The sequence below is a fragment of the Amphiprion ocellaris genome, chromosome 3, assembly GCF_022539595.1.
Source record: "Amphiprion ocellaris isolate individual 3 ecotype Okinawa chromosome 3, ASM2253959v1, whole genome shotgun sequence".
Taxonomy (NCBI): Eukaryota; Metazoa; Chordata; class Actinopteri; family Pomacentridae; genus Amphiprion; species Amphiprion ocellaris.
Genome location: NC_072768.1, coordinates 17,646,825 through 17,657,193, shown reverse-complemented (window position 1 = coordinate 17,657,193; position 10,369 = coordinate 17,646,825). Strand labels below are relative to the sequence as shown.

The following is a 10,369-nucleotide window of genomic DNA, read 5'->3' as shown; positions in this document are numbered from 1 at the left end:
TGTACAGCGTGCCTGTTAAACACTGGAAGCCTAAAATGTAAATACACGGATAAACTTCCTCTGAAACCACGCAAGCGCACACACACACACACACACACACACACGCACACACACACACACGCACAGAGGAGCAGATATTACTCACCGATTTTGAGGAAGAAAGATGGTAAACGTCCGGTCGAGATGCGAATTTCGGCAGATCTTCCCGCTTTGATCCACATCTCTGTCAAGAAGAGGAGAAAGCCATAAGCGCCTGTTTGGTGCTTTTTGCAAGACCCAGTGATTTCCCTCAGACTGTCCCGTTCAGAGCCGCCGTGCCTCGGCCTCAGCTCCTGCCTGAGCGCCCGGGTCAGTCTCACCTCCAGACTCTACTCCCTCTTTCAGCCTCACAGTCTCAGCCCTAAGCTCAAGGCTGCACGGCTTCGCTGCCACCAGCTGGGTCCAGGCCTGGTGAGGCCTGAAACAATAGGAGGCCATGAGGCTGTCTGCAAGGCTCCAGCTAAGCCCGTCTGCTAGTTAACAAGTCTTTGAATGAGGAATGTTAGCAAACAGACAAACAGCATGTCTGATGCATGCAAATAGCACAACCAGTCCAGTCACAGCCTTGGCTGAGCACATGAATAATTCAGCAGTCTATATGCTGGTCTCCCACATTACTCCCTCCCTCTTCCCGAATGAAATGCCTTCACTAGAATAAGTGTGGCAAAGTATTCAAACCTCTGTCTTACCAGCAGCTTCGGTCACAACATCAGCTTTCACACTTCATACCAACATGCAATAACAGCACAAATTGGTCATGTAGAGACACAACATGCGGGGCTACTGCTGACATTTTACAATTTTTTTTTTCCTCTTATTGCCTTTTAATGTCTTTTGTTTGCAGTTGGCACCTGTCCCAGAAAGAGCTCCGGCTCAGCACACCACTCATTCCCGTGTTAGGAGAGCGAGTCGGTGTGAAAGAGAGAGAACAAGGGTGAGAGAGAGACACAGAGTGATAGCGAAAGAGAGGACATGGAAGGGAAATAGAAGAAGCAACAGAGAGTGAAGACGTACAAGGTGCGGTACTTCACGCCGGTCACTGGCGCTGATCGCGGACATTTCTCTAAAACACATATGTGCACCACGCTTAGACGCTGGTCACATCTCTGACTGTCATCCACAGTGGTCATCCAGACCACGAGACCACCACAAGCAGGTTACCCGTCAGAAATGGCGCCCTGGCACTCCAGGTGGATCAAGGCCCATCACACTGAGAAACGCCACCTTGACAAATTTCCATCCAAAAAGAGAGAAACCAAATAAATACTACTAGAAACCCGCCAGCGGAGAAAAAAATAGGAAGATGCGGTACATTTTTAGAAAATAAATTACAGGAAAATAGATGAAACAGTGCCAAAATCCAAAGGGGTGCAAAAATCAATGCGGCAAAAGTAAGAAAAGGCCCCTAAAAAGCAACTTGTTGCCAGGTTTTCCAGAGCTGCTGTGCAGCTAGTTGGAGGCAGAGGGTTAAAATCCAGCCAGTAGTGAGTGAAAAAAAGCTCCGTCTATGGAAGGGCGGGCTGTGGGGAGGCCCTGACTGTAGAAATAGCAGCAGACTTTTTTTTCATTCTTTTTTTTTCCCCTCGCAGAGCTTAAGTCTCCCCCTTGCGTGTGGCTGGAGCAGAAAGAGGGGAGCAACCGAAACAGAGAGAGAAAAAGAAGAGGGAGAGAGAGAGAGAGGACGAGAGGAGGAGACAGCGAGCGCACAGTGAAGGAGAGAAAAGCTCCGCTGATGATGAAATAGGAGGTGCAGCGGAGCGCGCGAACCACTCACTTTTTCATCACATGTCCAACACGGCAAGGAACTGTATTTGCACTGGGGACGAGGAAAGAGGAGGGAGGAAGGGAGGGAGCAAAAGATGGGTGGGAGACGGAGACACAGAAGAGAGAGAGAGAGAGAGAGAGAGAGAGAGAGAGAGAGAGAGAGAAGGAGAGTGGGAGGGAGGAAAGCACTAAATGTGGGAGGGGTGGAGGAAGAAGAATGACACAGAAATCCACTCCTCCAACAGTGCGCAGACGCAGTGCTCACACTCACGCCATACTGGGATACACTATACAGTACCTCAGCAACTATATCAACTAGTGAAAAGAAAAGCAGGGGAAAAGGGGCAAATACACAGTCATTCAGAGTGGACTGCACTGCTGAAGGATCCTTGAAATATGCAACACTTCTGAGAGCACTGTTGAATTATTAAGCTTATCTCTTACTGTAGTGGAGCTCCTGTCACTCCAGCAGACTTGGGAGCACACACACTCTCGGAGTGCATTAACTCTTTGGCATGCCACGGTGACGAGCATGAACGCATAGAATAGATCGGACACACACACACACACACACACACACACACACACACACACACACCGTAACACATAGGGGAAAAGAAAAGTGCGGAGAGTGTTAATTTCTGTAACATGTGGCAAAGAACGACGAGCTAGGACCCTCCTCCTCGCCCCGGCTCTGTCACAAAGCAGAACCGAACGCTGAAGCTGAACCCTTGCAGCTATTTTGGCACAAAGTCAAAAGGCTGATAAGCATTTCTGGGTGAGACTCGGCTGCTTTTCCTCGAGGAAAAACAGTTGCCACTTGCCCGGTATTCGACATTCAACAGTTCAGAGAAAAATTTAGTGAAACCCCCCAGAGATGCTGATTTGCCCCTTTTTTAAAATAGAGAAGAGGAAGAAGAAAACGACAGAACATGATGATCTAGATGATTTGTTCAAACCAAATCCAGGCAGTGATTTACATGAAGTGAGCCAGCGAGGGAAGTGGAGGGGGAGACCTAAACAGCAGGGCTGTTTCCACCATCTTAGATTGTATTGATTATTCTCACACACGCTAGCTCTCTTTCTCTCCCCTTCTGTCCCTCCCTCCCTCTTTCTGTCTGTTCTGCCACCTTCTCTACTCGGCGATCAGCATTTGGCTTTTTCCATTTGTGGCAGATTACTGTAACGCTATTGTACAACAACTTCCTGCCTCTTTTGGCTCTGGTTCTAAAAAACTGCAAAGGCAGAGCTCGTGGCTTTAACTTTTTCCCCCTCGGCCTTGAACTACAGGAGCTCTATGAGGGAAGAAAAGGAGGAAGGGGATATGTAAAGTGTATCTGTTACTGAGGAACTATTTTGATTTCATTTCTGCTTTATAAACTGCTGAGAATTAAAGAGGGCAAGAGGGGACTACATGCCTAAGCAGAGACAATGAGAGAAAAAAGGTGGGGGTTAAACTTTTCTTACTTTTACTCTGTGAAAACTTTCTGTTGGTTTTTTGGAGTGCGCTGCATTATTAGTGGGGCTCATGCTCACTCAGATTTGTCTAACATGGCTACAACTGCTTCAGGCTGCTTCACAGTTTGTGAGGGCTGCTTTCACAGCTCGGCCACCACCCCGTTCCTCTCCGGCTTTCTTCCTCACTACAGCAGCACACAGACTGGACTCCACAAAAACTATTCTCCCCTCTGCACTCCTCTTTGCTCGGCAGGTTTCAGTAAAAAAAAAAAAAAACACAGGTGGCCAAAGACGCCGTGCAGACAGTGAGGGGAAAATTCGAGTTTTATTTACACTAACAAAGTACAGAAAACGGCGGGGCTGCGATTTATTTGTTCTCGTAGTTCTCTTGCCCTAAATGAGATATGAGCTCAGTCGAGGCGTCTACATTGGCTCGAGCTATAGAATCCTATTAGAAGGAGTGCAGTTATACGTCACATCTCACCATGTGTTTTAGCCAATTGAGAAACCCATGACTTCATTATGGTTTCAATGTATAAAGCTGCCATGTCTATACATTAAGAAACCTAATTTTGGGAATAACTTGGATCATGAAACAAGACGTGAGGATTCTAAGGATTAAATCTAGATGTTTTAGAGAGGCATACTTTGTGAACGTATGCTTAGTGTGCAGACTAATCTTAAAGTTGATTTGAGGGAACAGTTTTGGTTTTTGGGTTTGGTGGTAACTCTTACCTCTGTGCACCTCGACACTGTTCCACTGTTTTGTTTAGCAATTGCTTATCGTCTCTTAATTTTGCAGTTTTTTTAATCATCATGATTTAAAAAAAAACAAAAAACAATAACAGACTTTTTTAAAGTGACTAAATCAACAGCTGAAGGACATTAAGTTGAAGCAGCGTTAGCACCTTCACCGGTTTTGCTTTGTCTTCCTACTCCTTATATTTTTCGTCTGATTAAATGATCAAAAAAGACGAACATTTGATGAATCCTCACAGCCACACAAAAATGTAGCTGCTCTTAAATTTACATAATTAAAAGAAGTAGGTGAAGGAAAGCTACACAGCTCTTCCTCTGTAGCACGTGCCTGCTACATCTGGGTGCTACAAAAATCAGTCAATCAGGCCAATTGATAATGCGATGTGAAACAAAATGGCAGATGGCGCCATGTTATAGACTCTGCTCCAGACCATTTGACTATGATTTTTACAAACAAAAACATTGTAAGCTGCAAAACAGTTTTTGGATTTAGTTAAAAAGCATTAGATAACTAATGAAATCTGTAATATTAAAAAAATCTAATCTTTTATATCTTCAAAAAATGCAAAAAGCATATTGAGAATCATACACACAGGATTAAACATGTTTTTTTTTTATAAGGTTAAAATATATAAACTGAAAAAAATATCTATATAAATGCAGTGCATATGTATATGTATATGAAAAAATAATTAGATTTATTGTCCCAAAACAATTTTCTGCATATCAGTGCCTTGAATAAACTGTCAGTCTCATGTTGATTATAATAATGACCATGCTGTGGTCTTTTGCAGTGAGGAAAACACACTGAACACATGTTTGGATGTTTTAAAAGTCATTCGTCTGTCGTGGGGAAACATTATGTATCAGATATGAGTTCAGATATGTGGACAGGATGAGGACATATTAAAAAAGACAGTTTTTCTGGAGTTCTCTTTCCCGATACTGAAGGAAACAGTAGCAGTAATATGGGACTGAAGTGGGCAGGGGATCCACAAAGACAAACAATATTTGCACTTAGGCATTTGCAAACATCAAGAAGGCATTAGGAAGTTTGCGAGGGGAGTGAGAGAGGGATTTCTCAGTGCTTGGTCAGCAACCACTGCTACATCAACATCGAGACATGATATGTGGCACATAAAAACACATAGATATTCTAATGGACTTAGTCATGGGGATAAAAGCTAACCACAAAGTATCCCTTCAATATCAGGGAAGACTTTATACTCTCCAGGAGCAGGAGCAGAGTCTATGAGGTGGTCTTGCTCAAGCCCTGCACGTGTCTAAACAACTTCTCTATTACACCCGAGACCTTTGAGGGCACTCCCCATCGAGCAGGGAACAAAGGCCATGACCCCGAGGTCAAAAGTGTTACACGGGAGGTCAAGCGAGCCCATTGAATGTTCCACTGCTGTTTGCTTTAAGAAGGTAAAGATTACTAACACATTAACTAATGCCGATTAGGGGGTTATCCCTCACGGGACTGAGGTCCCAGGGCAGCACATCACATCTTATTAACACAGCCTGACCTCTGACCCGCTAGTCACCTTAGGCAGCCGACTGTGACCGCCACTTTCTCCTCTGTTTGACACATCCACACTTGCGCACACAGACGAGGAATGAAGAGTATCACTGCAAGGTGCAGCACAGCTTGAACAAAATTATTGCTGTCTGAACAAACATAAATAAATGATTCCGTTTTATAACTGCACAGTATTAGCAGCTGCAATGCACTCAGGTTCAAAAATGAAAGACGTCTGACTTGCATCAGCAGGCTGGGCATCATCTGTGTACGTACATTTGAAGTGAGCATAACTTCCTAACTAAACATGATTAATTTAAATGCATTTTTTTGAAGGCCTCCGACTTAAAAGAACGTGTTTGATTCAAGTTCATAAAATGGATGCATGTGCAATAAAGTTCTCACTACAAAATGGTGGACACAAGACATGCGCAGTAGTGATGTTCTATATATATGAAATGATGATAATAGTGATGTCCTGGATAATAAAAGGAGGAGGAAAGGAACGGTTTCTTCACAAACTCTGTGCTACTCGAACATTGCGTTTGCCTCAGCAGAGAGGTGAGAGCAAACTGCCGTGCTGAGCTTACTTAACCCTGCGTGTCCAGGAAGAGCAAGTCAGAAAAAAGTTATTATGAAACATCATTCGCACTCACAATTTTTTAAATTTCTGCTTGTAATTAGATCATTTACAGCTCTCTCTGAAATGAAATGCAATATCAGTTCAGTGAACACAGAACACAGAAGAGTTTTAGGACTGGTGTGTGTTTCCAAGATCAAGGTCATGTTCAAGTTTTTCCACAGGCTATGTTCACATATAACACCTCTAGATATTACAACTAAGCCCATATTTGATGATACATAATTAAAACAGTAGTAGAATTCATTCTGGCATTTGAAGACGAGACAGCCATGTATTAGATTTATCCTGTTTAGTAAAATATATTCTGATTTTGGGTTAAAAAGCTTCTGGCTGCTTTCTTATTAAACACGGAGCTAATTTATTATATAAAATAACAAATATACAAAAGAAACAAACAAAAAATTCTAAACAATTATTTTAGCAAAAATGTGGAATATTTAACTTTAATTTAATTCATTGTTGTAAAATACATAGCTCGATTTTCCTCCTCTTTAGCTTACTTATTAGGTGCAAGAGTAACTTATTGTTAAAAAACAAAAATGCCAATGATACAGATTTAGTTCTGACAAATATTTAATAATGTATTAAATATATAGGTTTCATGCTATAAAACAAACCTAATTTTCACTATGTTTCTATTATATTCATTTTTGCTTCTGCAAAAAATTATAATTACACCGTAGCACATATAGAGCTTTGTTAAAAATCCTTTGCCTGTTAAAAAACACACATTACTCTTTTTATTAAGACTTGTGGAAAACTATACTTAACAAAAGAGTTTATTATGAACTTTCTAAAGTTAAGAGATTTCAATCACAGCAAACTATAGACACAAGTTATATTTTTGAATATAAACCTCTGATAAAATTGAAAACAGAACTTTAGCTTTCCGATTCAGATTTTAAATAATACACCTTATGTAGTTATAAAAATCTATTTTTTCCCCTCTATCGTAAGGTGGATCATTTTAAAACAAGGTATATTTTGAATCACTTCATTACTTATAAACGCAGTTATCATTTAATTTATTTGTATTTATGTCTATTGAAATATTGTTAAATCGACTTCATTTGAAATGTTGTCTTAGGTTAAAAAGCAAAGCAGAACACTGATTTTTACATGTGCCAAACACCTCTCACTTAGCTTTTGATCTGGTGCCTTCGTGTTAAACAAATCAAATACATCAGAAGAATTCTTGAGGTGCGTTTTAGATCATTTAAAAGACATATTTGAAAGAAAGAAAATTTGTGGATACATCATGCACACAAGTTCAATTCATCTTAACAAGAAAAAAGGAATAAAGACTTCTCTTAAAAGCATGAATTAACTCACCCCACTGTTTCTCGCAGGATTCGGAAGGAAGAAAAGGAGGAAGAGAGACACAGAGAGAAAAAGAGCAAAGGAGAGTTTATCCTGGGAATAAGCTGGAAATTATGGACCTATTCGATATCAGACCTCAGAGTGGACAACCTATCCTAGGAGGGACGCGCCCTAACTGTAACTAACAGCTACTTCTGGCAACCCCTCAACAACCAGACATATTGTCCTGGATCAGGGCCGCTCTTGTATGGCAGCACCGAACGAGGGCAGCTCAGGCAGGAAATCCACCTACAGCATCAATTATATTAAGAATAAAACTTTTGATAACAATGCATTAAAAGTAAATTGAAGCACTTTTTTTAAAAAAAGATATAGCTTGAACTGTAAACTGTGATCCCTTCAAGATGTTGCTTATCAAACCTTAAGCATGTTAAGCTGACATGAACAAGAGAAAATAAATAAATTAGAATTTTCAGATTACACAGTGGATCCTGCACATATCTTTATTTTTTTAAAATATTACTATTAATTATTGAATGTTTCCACCTGGTTTTTTGCTGTGCTGCTTTAATTTCATTGTATAAGTCTGAAGTTGTCAAAACTACATCACAGCAGAAGCACAGCACATGGTTTCAATTAATTTATAAGAAATGTGAACTTCCAAATGATGAATATATTCTGATTGAAAACTCTTTTTAGTGACTGTGTATTAATTGTAATACTAATAGTATTATGGAAATCATAAGAGAAAAACTGGGTATCATTTTAGAGTCATAGCACTGAGTGTAATCTAGTGTCAGAGAAACTGCACTGTGAGAATACTGATCTACGGCACTAAGTTAACTGAGGTGCTGGGACAAATTCTCAAAAGTCAATGACACGTAATGATAATAATATAAAGTACATTCTCCTTCTCTGTCCACTCGACTAGCTGCATCAGACTTCTACATACTTGAACTCTCCCAGTGCAGTTTCCCCCTGGGGGCTGCTAGTACCTACTTTAAACAGCTTTGGCCATTTCGTTTTTATCCTTCCTCATCACTAAGCCAAGAGTGTGCAGCCCTGGCATTTTAGGGGCCACGTCACAACACCTGTGTCTGCGCCGCAGGGCTGCAAGGAGTCCAGCAGCCGAGCCATACGCACTCAGCGGTTCGCTGCTTCGACCAACACTTCATGCGTTCTGTTCCGCTATCTCACACACTCCGTCTAGCATCCTTGCTCTACTGAGGACAGCAAAACACGCACCTAATACACTTTATCCAATTCATAAACATGCTCTCTTCCTTCCCCCTGAGCCTGCAGCCCCCGAGTGACTTCACAGCACTTTCTAACTTCTGATTACAACTGTGATATTAGCTTAGGTGTATGATAGCTTCACTGGAAAACAAGAAGTAAGGAAGGAAATATTCCATATACTCATCCGATTCCCTATTCAGCAATGCCATTTAATAAACTTCCTATCTGTTTCTTTGCAGAGCTAAAAATATGTGGCAACCCTTCACAAGGGACACAGCCCTGATATCGATTTTGAAAGTGTCACAAATGAAACCAGCGATTACATAGATTCCACACCCTATAATTCATATGTGTAATGTTATTAGCAGATGGATATTTATTTATGTGGGAGAAAAGACGCACTTCACTGGACAGCTGCATAAACAGAGGTTATACTCCATGGGTTATTTCTGCAAATTTATTAGCTCTTTCAATTCCTGCAAAATATTATTTTAATAATATCAAAATAATATGTGTTTCAGGCATGCTTCACTTTTCAAAGAAAACGAACCTCATGCCAACATCATATATGTCTAGAACTATACATTGCACCTTTTATTAAATAAAACATTTCTTCTCTTTTGTACTTACTTCATGTCCATATTTTGCAGTATGCAGACACTGAGTGTGATGACAATTTATTGAAAAGACATTTCTGTATGTTGCAGTACATAAGCATTGTTTCCTGCATTGGCTTTAAGTAGACAAATTACTTCGTACAGATACAGTGACTTATTCTATTACTCTCTGGTATCTCTGTGGCCATTAGAAGAGCGTGCACAGGCAGTAAAGAGCTTGGGCATCTGAGAACAAGCACGTTGTATTCAGGGGATGCTTCCATAAGCCTGAACCTTTGTGTGCACGCACATGTTCTTTATGTAATTCTGTGTGCTGACAACTGGTTGGTGTGTATCCTGGATGCACTGGGATACAGCAAGTGAATGTGTACTTTAAATTATATAAATATTTTATGTCACATGTTCTCCTGCTGTTTTTCCTGGAAATGCCAAAAGTTGTGATTTTTAATATAAATAACATCTGAGTTGTATTTCATGGTAAATGTGTGGAGAAAAAAAGTTTATTATTATTATTGCTATCGTTGCCATTATAGTCATTACTATAATATTTTTGCAGGAGAAGCAGCCATGTTTCTCATGATTATGGTCACACACACTTAAAAAGGTAAACACTTCAGCTGACTGATGGTAAATTATTACAATGCTACTCTGTGATTCAGGATTCCTCTGTGTATGCTCTCCTTATGCTAAAGTGAGCAGACACTGATGGTGTGTAACATCCTCTGGCCTGCCCATTGCCATCATCATCATCATCAGGCTAAAGGTGTGGACAGCATGCGGGAAACTGCAGCCCCTGACCTCTCACACCAGCTCAGAGAGGCAGAGGGTCATGTAGAGGACATGGCGGTGGAGGGAGAAGTCAATCTTATCCTTCCGTTCCGCCACAGGCCTGTGTGCAGCGACAGCAAGATGAGCTAGAGGGCTTTCCAAAATCCACACTCGTTTGGCTGCGAGCAAGGCATCAGGGCCGTGTGCGTTTCAAAGGAAACGCTGAGGAAAGCGTTTTTTGTG

The 10,369-nt window shown here is 41.0% G+C and overlaps 1 long non-coding RNA gene across 1 annotated transcript; it reads left to right on the top strand.

The window, feature by feature from the left end:
* Positions 1 to 2,360: 2,360 nt before the first annotated feature.
* LOC129347872 (uncharacterized) lies at positions 2,361 to 9,370 on the top strand. The gene is made up of 2 exons (XR_008600183.1): positions 2,361 to 3,248; positions 7,535 to 9,370. It is a non-coding gene; the product is annotated as an uncharacterized LOC129347872 (long non-coding RNA).
* Positions 9,371 to 10,369: the final 999 nt, after the last annotated feature.